The sequence below is a fragment of the Tursiops truncatus genome, chromosome 14, assembly GCF_011762595.2.
Source record: "Tursiops truncatus isolate mTurTru1 chromosome 14, mTurTru1.mat.Y, whole genome shotgun sequence".
Lineage (NCBI taxonomy): Eukaryota > Metazoa > Chordata > Mammalia > Artiodactyla > Delphinidae > Tursiops > Tursiops truncatus.
Window position 1 is genome coordinate 53,194,715 of NC_047047.1, and position 12,399 is coordinate 53,207,113.

Consider the following 12,399-nt stretch of genomic DNA (forward strand, 5'->3'; position numbering starts at 1 on the left):
AAACCCAGAGTCTTTGCGGAGGCTTCTCGTTCTGTGAGGACCATGTCCCTTTATTTTTGACCTCCAAGCCTCGCGTAAAACAAACGCCATAAAGGAGCCAGCGGGCTGTCCAATTATAGGTGTGGAGGCCTAGTCCCACCCGGAATTGCAGGGGGTTGGCTGCTGATTGGCAAACAAAGTCCTACTAGGCCCCCATTGGAGGATATAAACGCCTCTCTTAGACGTCGAGACGGGAAGGGAAGGCGCAGGCGAGGACAAGAAGCGATCTAGGGAGAGGCGGTTGTTTTGCTTTAGCCAGCGGGTGGGGCGCACGCGGGAGAGGGAACCTCGGGAGGCAGGGCTCTGGAGGGGGTGTTGCGGGGAGGGGAAAGGCCCGGATGCTCCCTAACAATGAAATCATCGCCGACCAATCAGAGCAGCTGAACTGGGATACCTGCCTAACCTGTCCCCAGAAGCGAAGAAAATGAGTTAGAGAGCGGGAAATTGGGGTGTCAGGAGAGGACAAAAAGCGACGTGAGAAAATGAGACAGGCGATCACTTCAGGAGGATTCTGTGCTGTTAGGGGTTATTTTTATTCCTTCTCGGCCCGCACTGCCTGGCATTCAGCCCTTGACATTTCCGTGTTTTGTTTCTTAGTCAACGTTGATTTTAGAAACTCTTGGCCTAGTCTTTGACATTCGTTCGCTCCACAGTTATTGAACGCCTGCTATTTGCCAGGCACTGTTCGGAGAGCTGAAGTACAAAAATTAGGTATAAGATGATGGGTGCTATAACTGAAACGTGGTGACGGTGAAGTAAAGGATCTCCTGTGAGTAAGTTTACGGAGGAAGGCTTCACAAAGATACAGGATTAGTCTAGAATGAATGACTCAATAGGAGGGTGAGGGAAGTGGACTTAATTCTTCCAGCAACTGAATTAGACTAAAAGGTACTGCCAGGTTAATCTGCCCCTCCTCCACCCCCAAGAAAAGAATGATAACTAGAGTGTAATGAAGGCATTCTAGTACCTTAAGACACTTTTTTTTTTTTAATGAAAATTCCCTGAAAAAGAATTTAAACCTTATTCATACTTCGGTGTAAATTGGTTTGGGTAGACAATTTAAGGTAAGATCCAACAGAGTGCTGTTCAGCTTAAGGGCTGTCAGTGTTTGCGGGAGAAGGGCAAATTTAAGAATAGGGCAGTTGTCCTAGCCATGGTGAGGATGGCAGAAATAAAGACTTGATTGCAATTCAGATGTCTTGATCTACTCAAGTTTGTGTAAGGATAGTGTTTCTTACAGCATGGTGGCTAGACCACCAGCATCAGAATCACCTGGGGTGCAGATTCCTGGGTCCACTCACATCTATAATATCAGGGACTCTGGGGACAAGACTTAGTTGAATTTTTAAACGATTCCCCAAGGTGGTTTTTATGAACACCAAAAATTAAGACCTTCTAGCATAGGTAATGAAGACACCATAAACTAAAATTCAGTTTCCCTACTTCTGCACCTTGGGAAGACAGATAATAAGAAAAAGAAGTAGACCCATTTAGATTTTGCCTCTCCCTTGTCCCCTTTATTATCAGTATGGGATCATACAGTCCTCAGGAAATATTTCTTCAATGACTTATAAAATCTGTTTCTTTAAATCATACTCCTTTGCCTGACACACCTTATATAGGGGTAAGGGAATCTAGGATCCCAGCTTCCAAAACAGGAATCATGCTAAAGATCATAAAAATGGAGACATCTAGGGACCCTTGTCTTGAGAATCCAAGCAACCGCAAAGGGCATCAGAGAATTTTCTTGGTCTGCTTGATGTCCTTCTCACTTTCCCTTGGTTGACCTCAAAATTAATACAAAGCACAATCATTTAGTTGGGCTCATCATGCATTCTTTGAATCACTAAAAATAAGGATGTTTTGAATACTGTTCTAGGTGCTGAGAATATAACAGGGATCAAAAAGATTTTAGGTTAACTTTGTTATATACTTTATCTAATTAAAACACTAAACCAATAGAGAAGGTCCAAGAAGATTCACAAAATTGATGTGTACCATTATAACATATAATGTGTCAGAAACATTGAGTACCATCATAGTGGGCTCTTCTACAAACTAGCTATGTGGCTTCAGCTAGTAACTAAGCTATCTTCAGCTAGTCAACAAGCCTTGGTTTGCCCTTCTGTAAAATAGCAATCATAACATCTTCCAAAGTCAGATGAAGAGCTTTAGACACTCTCAGTAATAATACAAAGCACTCCCCAATACATAATTTAAAATGGAAATAATACTAAACGTAATGTAGAAAAGGTTCTAATTTTTCCAATGTTGACTATAGTATTCTCAAGTTCTTTTTTAAATAAGACATCAGATATCAATTTTTTCCAAATTTGGGTGCCCCAGTTTTGCTGGGGCACTAAGCCCACACTTGGTAATCCAGTGCTGCCTACTTCACGTGACTATTTTAAAGATTAAATGAGATATGGTATATAATAGCACCAAATACAGTGCCTGTCACAGTTGAATCAGAATATATGTCATAGAGAAGAAATTTCATTTATTCATTCAGCATATTTACGTGCCTGTTATATGCAGATGACTATATTCTCTATATTCTCTGACAAGGAGCTTCAGAATCAAACTTCAAGTAGTCTGATTTGAGCAGAATGATCCTCTCCCTTCTTAACCACTGGAAATGTCCCACTAATAAACCTGTTTTCTTAAAATAATTTCACCAGCTCCACTCTACAAATATGTATCAAGCGTTCACTGTGAATCAGGTACTATGGTAGGTGATAGGCATTGCTGCCTGTGGAATTAATTAACTGATATTGTGGTATAATAAGAAATATATATTTGGTCTTCATCCAAACATAGTTTTGCAGCCATGTTTCTGTTTAATCTATGCATGCACAGATGAAAGTAAAATCAAGCAGAGGCAAAACCAAGAAATCTTTGCAGATACCAGTAGGTCCTCAACGCACCTAGCTCTTTCATTTCCAAGCCATTAAAGACCTTAGGCTCTGAGACACCAGGGCTTCACAGCTTTCTAACTTCCATTAAGATTAAGTGGATCTGGTGCCATGGATGATACTTTAACTGAAGTTTATCCCTAAGGTCATGTAACTCTCAAAGCTTGCATTAATCAGAGTTGGGCAAAAAACAGTTGGTGCAACCAAATGAGGAATTTTGAGGACAGTGTAATAAAGGGACTATTTTCAAAGATGCAGGCAGGGTAGAGATAAATCATAAAGTCTAATCCCCTCAGGCTAGTAATAGGGAAGCATGGTATCACCTCTGTTCCTGAAGGGATGAGAGTAGGAAGGGCTTCCAGAAACCTGTACCTGGAGAGCGTTGTATGCAGAGGGTTCCGTGACAAGAACTCTGACCTGTGGTGAAGGAAAAAGTAAGCCCTTCAAGTAGGGGATAAATATCCCAGCCTCACTCTCCTCCCTCCCTTTGATCTCCCACAGGTGCTACCCATTGGCCAAACCCAACTGGAGCCTGTTGATGCTATCCATATAGGTCACAGAACAAGATGGAGAAATGGAGGGACACCTGGATGTCTAGAGGGACACCAAGAGATAGCCAACACACATATATTTGAAGACAACAAGCACACACATATCATTTATTTCTAGTTATAGAATTCGTCTTCTTCCGTAGTTGAAGAAAATTCAAGTCATGAAACGAAGAAGAAAAATGTTCGAAGAAATCCCTAAATCAAAGATCTCAAAGTCTGAGGACCCCTGAGGGTCTACAAGGTCAAAACTATTTTCACAATGATATTAAGACATTATTTGCCTGTTTCACTCCTGTTCTTTCACAAGAATACAGTGGAGCTTTCCAGGGGCTATATAACAGTATGTTGCTTTTGCAACATACTGAATGCAAAAGCAAATACAGATTCCAACTGTCTTTTTTTGTTTTTTTAACTAGGATTTTTTTTTTTTTTTGGCTGTGTTGGGTCTTTGTTGCTGCATGTGGGCTTTCTCTAGTTGCAGCGAGTGGGGGCTACTCTTTGTTGTGGTGCATGAGCTTCTCATTGCAGTGGCTTCTCTTGTTGCGGAGCATGGGCTCTAGGCAGGCGGACTTCAGTAGTTGTGGCTCACGGGCTCTAGAGTGCAGGCTCAGTAGTTGTGGCGCATGGGCTTAGTAGCTCCGCAGCATGTGGGATCTTCCCGGACCAGGGATCGAACCTGTGTCCCCTGCATTGGCAGGCCGATTCTTATCCACGGTGCCACCAGGGAAGCCCCTCCAACTGTCTTTTATTAAGCCAGAGTTTAAAGAGATTTGCAAAAATATAAGACAATGTCTCTTTCCTCACTAATATTTTTGTTATTACAGAAAATAGTGATGTGTCACCAAAAAATGCTATTTATGTAACATATACTATAAATTGATAAATATTTTTAAATTTCTCAATTTTAATTTATAGTATAATAAATATTTATAGATATAACCCACACAGACAAAAGCTCTTTGGATACTCAATAATTTATAAGAGTGCAAAGGGATACTGACATCAGACTGTTTGAGAACTGCTCTAAATCATACTCCACCTAGGGCCAGCTCCAAAAGTAAGCCAGTGGTAGTTTAATGAGCTGAGGAGTAGGAGGATGGGAAGAAAAGGATGACCCAGAAGCTAATATACCTGCCTCCCTTCTCTCCACTCTCTTTTCTTCCCCTTTACCTATTTTTAAGCCTTTTCAGATTTCCTCTCCCTATTGAATCCCTGTAGCACTTTGCTGCTGCAATCCTACTGCACTTACCCTATTCTACCTCATATTTTAATTATTTAGGTAATTTATAATTCCAACATGCTACCCCGTCTGAAGGACACGTGTATGAGCACATGTGCACACACACACACACACCCCCAATGAGAAGTTCTTAACCTGAGGTCCACAGAGTCCAAGGGGATTGAATTCACAAGTTTGTGAATTTGGAGGGGAAAAAAGTTACACATTTATTTTTATTCACCTCTAACTGAAATTTAGCCCTTCTTTCTTATGAATGTAGACAACATACCACAGTAGCAGTAACTGTACTGTGACTTTATCATCATCATAGATTACCGATCTCTTTATATCACATTAGAGTTGTTACAGAGCTCTCGAAATATTTACAATCAACACTATTTTGAAATTACAGGAATTATTAGACTCACCATTAGATCTTTTTATTCATGAAGAAACATATATACCACTGTATCACAAATTTGCTTCTTTAATAAGTGTGATGACTATTTCAATATAATTGGTTTCCTTTGAAATCTTATGAACTTTATTTTATGTATTTTAAAACATTATCCTGGGAAGGGATCCACAGGATTCACCAAAGGACCCCTTTGCAAAAAAAAAAAAAAAGAAAAGAAAAGGTAAACTCTGAGGAGTAATAACCCTGCTGAGACAGTAATCTCCAGTTCAGCAAAGACGTTATTTCTTTTGTTGTACATCCTACACAGTGGCTGCTCAATAATCACTTATTGAATTGAATTCGGGGGATCTCGAGTGGTTCACTGGATGATTTCCCCTTCCTCAACGCCATGCTGCCAAGGCTGGGCAGGCCCTGCCCTGCTTCCTCTGAAGAGAGGAAGTTGATCAAGCTCTCGCCATCCTGCATGCAATCCCCACAGCCTTGGAGGCCAAAGCTGGCTGCCTCAGAGCTAGATGCGCCTCTGTGTCTTAAAGTGCGTGTCATGCATAAGAGATCATTGAGATTATGGTTACAACACAGGGGGTGTTATCAGAAACACTTTTTACTTGGAGCCCAGCGATATAAATTCTGCAAAACTACAAAATGTTCAAACATGCTTGGCTGTATAAAACTACTATCAGGCATTTATGCCCAAACTCATTTACATTATTCATTTGCTTTGTTATATTTTGTTTTCTTTTTACAGTAAACTGTACATTTCTGCCAACTTTTCGTCTTTTGCTTCTTGGTAGCACTTCCATTTGCTTATGCAATCTGGTAGTTTGCTCATGTTTCAGAAACCTAAGGGAAACATTGGGCTACTTTTCCCTTATTTTTCTTCCATACCTGCAAGTACTCCTTTCCTGTTTACCTTGTCTGAAAGCTCTTTATCTCCTGCTATTAAAGCTGGATACGAGTGCTGATCTTGAGAATCTAAGCAGCCTGTCAGGATGAAGCAGTCATCAAGGTGATGAGCACAGGAGTAAAGTCACAGGTTGGTTATATTAGCGACAAGTATGGAGGGATATAGTTGTAAGAAAACTCTCAAATGAAAAATTCATGATGAAAGGGACATGCCGGACTTGAATGCTATTAGTTTAAAATGTTTCATAATAAGGCCCACATTTAATGTCCTTTAGATAAAGGCCTTATGTTTCTGGAAAATAGCAGAGACCCCAGCAGTTAGATAACTAGTCCAGAGGCAGGTATCTTATCAGGACCTGGCCACAGAAAGATTGAAGATCAGGGTTGAGAAATTCAGGCTCTGAGGCCAAGTAGAAATGGCGACAGGAGAGGAAGCCAGAGAATCCGAGAACAGCCAGGGGAGATCAGCAGCAGAAATGAATGGAAACCGAACCAGTGAGAGGCCAAACTAGGGTTTCTTATGTTTTCCCTGCCTGGGACCAGAACTTGTCTCAAAGTCCCAGAGTGGGTTCAAACATTAGACAAGGGTTACGGAAGGTACAAGGCCGCAGAAGGGCTGGGGAAGCAAGGACAGGAAGTCCCTTCCAAGTGAGAGTTTCCAGAGTCTCCATGGTTGGTTTTTGTTTTGCTTTGTCTTTCAAAAATTTTCATTAGGGAAATTTTCAGACACACACAAAAATAGACAGTGATATTACATAACCAACCCCATGTACCTACCACATAGCTTAAACAGTTCTCAACATTTGGACTATATTGCTTCAACCATCCTTCCCCTGAACTTCTTTAAGTTTCAGTTTTTAGCCCTCTGATTTCTATACCATCTTCCTCAGAAATTTGTCCCATTCTGGTGACTCCCGCTACTGCCTCAGTGAATCTGAGCCTCAAATGTGGAGCAGAAGCCCCTTCCTTTGAAGAACCTCACTTAGTTGATGTCTAGGGGGAGGTTTAGTTACCCTCCAGCCCCAGAGATTACTCTTGGTTAGTCTAAACTATCTATGATAATTTCATTCCCCTTAGGGTGATTTGGTTTAGGAATGTGCATGTGATGCAAATCAGGCTAGCTAGTGACACTTGAGGGGCAAGAGGCAGGAAATGGGAGGTTCTAAAGAGTTGTTCTTACCCTTATAAGGGAACATGAAAAAAGGCATGCTCTTCTTTTGTTGGAGCCAAACTGCCTGCAGTTGTATCTCAGTGATGTCACTCACTAGCTAGGTAACTCTGAACAAGTTACATAACTTCCACACCTCAATTTTCTTATCTGTAAAATAGGATGACAGAAACAATTCATGGCGTTGTTGTTGTAAGGAACAAAGGAATTAATATATGTAAAGTGTTTAGAACAGTATCTGGCCTATCAAAAGTGTGAAGTAGGGACTTCCCTGGTGGCACAGTGGTTAAGAATCTGCCTGCCAATGCAGGAGACATGGGTTCGAGCCCTGGTCCAGGATGATCCCACATGCCGTGGAGTAACTAAGCCTGTGCACCACAACTCCTGAGCCTGCGCTCTAGAGCCCGCGAGCCACAACTACTGAAGCCTGTGTGCCTAGAGCCCATGCTCCACAACAAGAGAAGCCAACACAATGAGAAGCCCGCACACAGCAACGAAAGAGGAGCCCCACTCACCGCAATTAGAGAAAGCCAGCGTGCAGCAACAAAGACCCAATGCAGCCAAATAAATAAATACATAAATAAATAAAAGTATGAAGTAAATTTTAGCTATTATTATTATTTTATAAGGATGTGATGCTTGGAGCTGTGGCAGCCATTTGTGACTATGGAGGGGCAAGCTTGAGGAGAAAGACCAGCTCACTGCGCATGAGAGGGAATGTAGAAAGGACCTTAATCACTGATGTCAAGTTACTGAATTAAACAACCTTGGAATCATTCTATCCCTGAATTTCTCAGTAAGGGAGGGAATAATTTTCCTTATTATATGTGTCTCTTTGGTTGAATTTTCTATTATTCATAGCCCAAAACATCCTAATTGATACATAGGCCCCAAATAAGATTTCTTTTCCCCAAAGCTTGCTCAAGTTTATTGCCTCTTTCAAGGCAGTGCGATTTCCCCATTCAGTCTTCTATATAATTCCCCATAACAAGCCAGTTTTGTCAATGTTTTTATAGTGTTTTTTTGTTTTTTTATGAATTTATTTATTTATTTATTTTTGGCTGTGTTGGGTCTTTGGTGCTGTGCAGAGGCTTTCTCTAGTTGTGGCGAGTGGGGGCTACTCTTTGTTGTGGGGTGGGGGCTTCTCGTGGCAGTGGCTTCTCTTGTTGCAGAGCCCAGGCTCTAGGTGCGCAGGCTTCAGTAGTTGTGGCACGCGGGCTCAGTAGTTGTGGCTTGCGGGCTCTAGAGCACAGGCTCAGTAGTTGTGGCGCACAGGCTTAGCTGCTCTGCGGCATGTGGGATCTTCCCAGGCCAGGGCTTGAACCCGTGTCCCTTGCATTGGCAGGCAGATTCTTAACCACTGCACCACCAGGGAAGCCCTTGTCAATGTTTCTTTCCAACTTTTTCTTTCTCTCCATTAACAAAGTTACTCTTACTGGCAAAACAAAAAATAGTGCAGTTAATGCCTTCATGAGAAGTGAGGGGCTCATATAATGTAAAAATATTGGTCATGGCCATCTCTGTCTTATTCACAGAGTCTAGGACATAGTGGGTATTCAATATCCATCTGTTGAATGAATGAATGGAGGGATGGATGAGGCATTTTCCAAGTGAAGATTTTTCAGTGAATAATTTTTCAGAGAAAGAAATCTTCCTCTGCCAAATAAGTTTATTTGATTAACCATTAAATAAAGTTGCTCCAGGACTTCTCAGAGCCTTCTCTACGCTTCTATGCATTAAGAATCAAGAGGAGACACTACTGTTCAGTGCTTCCCTAACTTAATTGACTAGAGAGGCATTTGTTTTCCAGTCACCATTTTCTGGAGTTCCACAGAACATAACTGGAAAAATGTTTAAGGCAGTGTATTTTTAATGAACACGATAACATTAGCTAACAAATGAAATTATACTTGAATAGAAATCAACTGTAGTTGGATTTTCCTTAAAAATACAGGGGCAGCATTCTGAAATTGGTACCCGCCTCCCACTTTTATATGGGACTGAGCCTACATGATAATACAGTAGGTGAAATTCCATAAATATCCCAAGGTCTCTGTAAGTTAACTCAGATATCCTATACTCAAATGCCTACAGAGGCCAAGAAGTAACTGAGTGAAGCACGTGAGTATAAGAAAACATATAGCACTAGCATGATATTAAATGGCAGTTGGTCCTCAGTATCCGTGTCAGGGAATAACAGGTATCCAGCTAATGGGCCAGCTAATTCACCACTCTGGCTAAGTAGTGAATAAAGGCCCAGTGGCAAAAGCATTCCTCTTTTTTATTTTTTTCCCAAGAGAAACCTCACATCTGGACTTTTATGTAAATTTCCCAGTTTTTCAATATTAAGAATTAATTCAATTCCTTTTTAAAAATTGCCTGGGCCAAACACACCTCTGTCAGTTTTAGACCAATCAGCCTATCAACGGCATCTTTTATGGTCCATCCTCATAATTGAAAAAACACCCGTAAACTCAGATTACACAGAACAGTGAGCAATCACTCATGTTAAATTTCTGTGGCTTAATCTTTAACAGAGCAAAGAATTTTCTGGAGTTTAGGTATCCTAAAGTGCATGATGAAAGAAAAAAAAAGAGACATTTTACCATTTTATCTATTATAAGCTTAATAGTTAATATTCATATACATTTTATATATTCATGTAACATATGTACAGATATAAAATTTCAATTTAACACTTTGAAACAGTAGTTTCTCAGAAAAATTAAGCCATCATTTATATCCTAAGTAGATCATGCTGTCACTTCTAACTACTACTACAGCAAATAATTCTTACATCACTTCATTGGGTTGATTTTTAACGGTTGACCATTAAAACAATCCTTTTAGAAAAGTTCTGTTGTCTGAATGCCATCAGTGTCTTGCTTCTCAGATTAGCAATTTTATACTCTAGAGAAGAAATGTAAACAGATGGATATTTTAATATTAATAGATCATAGTATTTGTCAAATTTACCCTGTATAATTTAGATTGCTGTTTGTTCATAAAAAGAGAAAGCCCTGGCATTTATTAATAGCAGGTAATAGGAACAGAACTGTTGGTCTCAAACAGTTTTTGCCAATGACAGATTTAGGCAGTAGAGAAAACTCTAGGAAAATCTACACCCTATACTTGCTTTAGTATACTCATTCTCATTTCCCAATGGAAAAAGAGTTGCAGATAACAATGAAGTACCACTCAATGGGAAAGTTGGGGGAGATTATGTATGCATCTATTTCTGCAATTCTAGTATGACTTATTTATTATTTAAACAATGTGTACATATTCTGAAGTCTAAATATTGTAAAATTCCATGCTAAAACACTATTGATGCAAACATATAGTACTGCATGTTGTTAGTTAATCAAAACCCCTATTGAAGCTTAACTGAGCATGGAATGGAAGAACAGCAACTTTGGAAAACCATAACCAACCTAAAAGAATACTGATGAAGCAATGATAACAAAAGTGTCCTTCCTGAAAATTGTGGGAATTTCCGCCAACCATTTATGTGCATATGCTATAGCTTTGCGTGCACCCTATCTTCCTAGAAGAACACTGCATTAGTCCTCACTAAATTCTAACAAATCACTAATTTTAGCTTATGAATATCAGAACCTCATAACCCTCGGTAACTCAGCAGGTTTCAAGTAGGCCTTAGTTTTCTGTGAAAAAGAACGTCATTAAAATTGGCTAAGATAATGCTTATAAGAACCAGGGACGGGCTTCCCTGGTGTCGCAGTGGTTGAGATCCCGCCTGCCGATGCAGGGGACGCGGGTTTGTGCCCCGGTCAAGGAGGATCCCACATGCCGCGGAGCGGCTGGGCCCGTGAGCCATGGCCGCTGAGCCTGCGCGTCGGGAGCCTGTGCTCTGCAACGGGAGAGGCCACAGCAGTGAGAGGCCCGCGTACCACAAAACGAAACAAAACAAAACAAAACAAAAAAGAGCCAGGGACCATACTTCTGAGAATGACTTCATGGCCTGCCTAACTCCATACAATGTGCAGAGAGATCATCTGTTCATCTCCCTTATATGTTGGAGGCCCTCGTGGAGGGGCCCAGATTAGCTTTTACATGAGGCCTATTTTACCAGCTGCCACTAGTTACTGGCTACCATATTAGCCCAGACCAACATCTCCTCACACCTAAAGAACCTAATAGCTACTGGCAATGAAAGTTACCAGCCCCTACATCAGTAGCTAGCACCTCTAATGGTGTGCAAAATTAATCAAAGGAACCTAAGAGCTCACAGTTCAGGCATACAAAAAAGCATTGGGCAGCCATTCAGGATCTAGTCTTAGACACACCTCTGCACCATCTCTGAGGCCTTGAACTTTCTTTGAATTGTACCAGGCCCAAGGACACCACCTGCCATATTCAGAATAGCACCTGCCAACTGCAACCTTATGGGTCTCAGAGTTTCCCCTTGTAACTCTGCAACCATTTTGGACCCCAACTAATGTTTATTTAACAAGCACCTGTACTTCTTGCCAGCTCCAATTATAATTCTTGATAAACAATTCATGTAATTAATGTACCGTTGCTGTTTTCGCCTTTAAAAGCCTCCTCCGCTTTGTATAATAGTTCAAGTGCTTTTTGAATCTGTGTCTCCTGGGCTGCAGTCCTAACAAACCCCAAATACAAAGTGGGGGAGGCTTATAAAGGCCCCAAATAAGCACCTTTTAATTTCAATTAGGTCTCCATTTCTGAAATTTTGGTTAACATAGCTATTTTCAATATTTCAAAAAACCTAAAGGAAATCATGCATTTACTTGTAATATTGTGGCATTGACCACATTTCCTACTTTTAGTCTGGAATTATGCCAACTCAATGAAGAAGTACCAGTATTCTCCAAGAGATCTGAAGTTTAGAATGACAGTTTTATATCTTTGATTTATAAAACATGTAAACTCCTCCTCACTTCCATGTCTTTGCTCATTTTGATTCACTCAACTGTAATCTTTTAATTCTTCCTTTTCAAATCCTCCCCATTTTTAAAGGATAGGCTCAAGATCCCACTAGTGCAGTCCTCAGAGATCTCCCATTACTCTTAAACTCTCCAACACTCGTTATTATCCTAATTTCTTAACATGTGCTAATCCTAATCCCAAACGCTGTATTCTTGTCTTCTCCAACACTTTTGAATCAGCATTGCATGAATGCAATGTTATCAACTGAGTAGATA

At 40.6% G+C, this 12,399-nt stretch overlaps 1 long non-coding RNA gene across 1 annotated transcript in view; it reads right to left on the reverse strand.

Annotated features, from left to right (window-relative positions):
* Window positions 1-7,385: 7,385 nt before the first annotated feature.
* LOC141276342 (uncharacterized) overlaps window positions 7,386-12,399 on the reverse strand; it is a 29,765-nt gene continuing 24,751 nt past the window's right edge. The window contains exon 3 of the long non-coding RNA XR_012325714.1: window positions 7,386-10,123. This is a non-coding gene — a long non-coding RNA (uncharacterized lncRNA). The remainder of the gene's footprint in view (window positions 10,124-12,399) is intronic.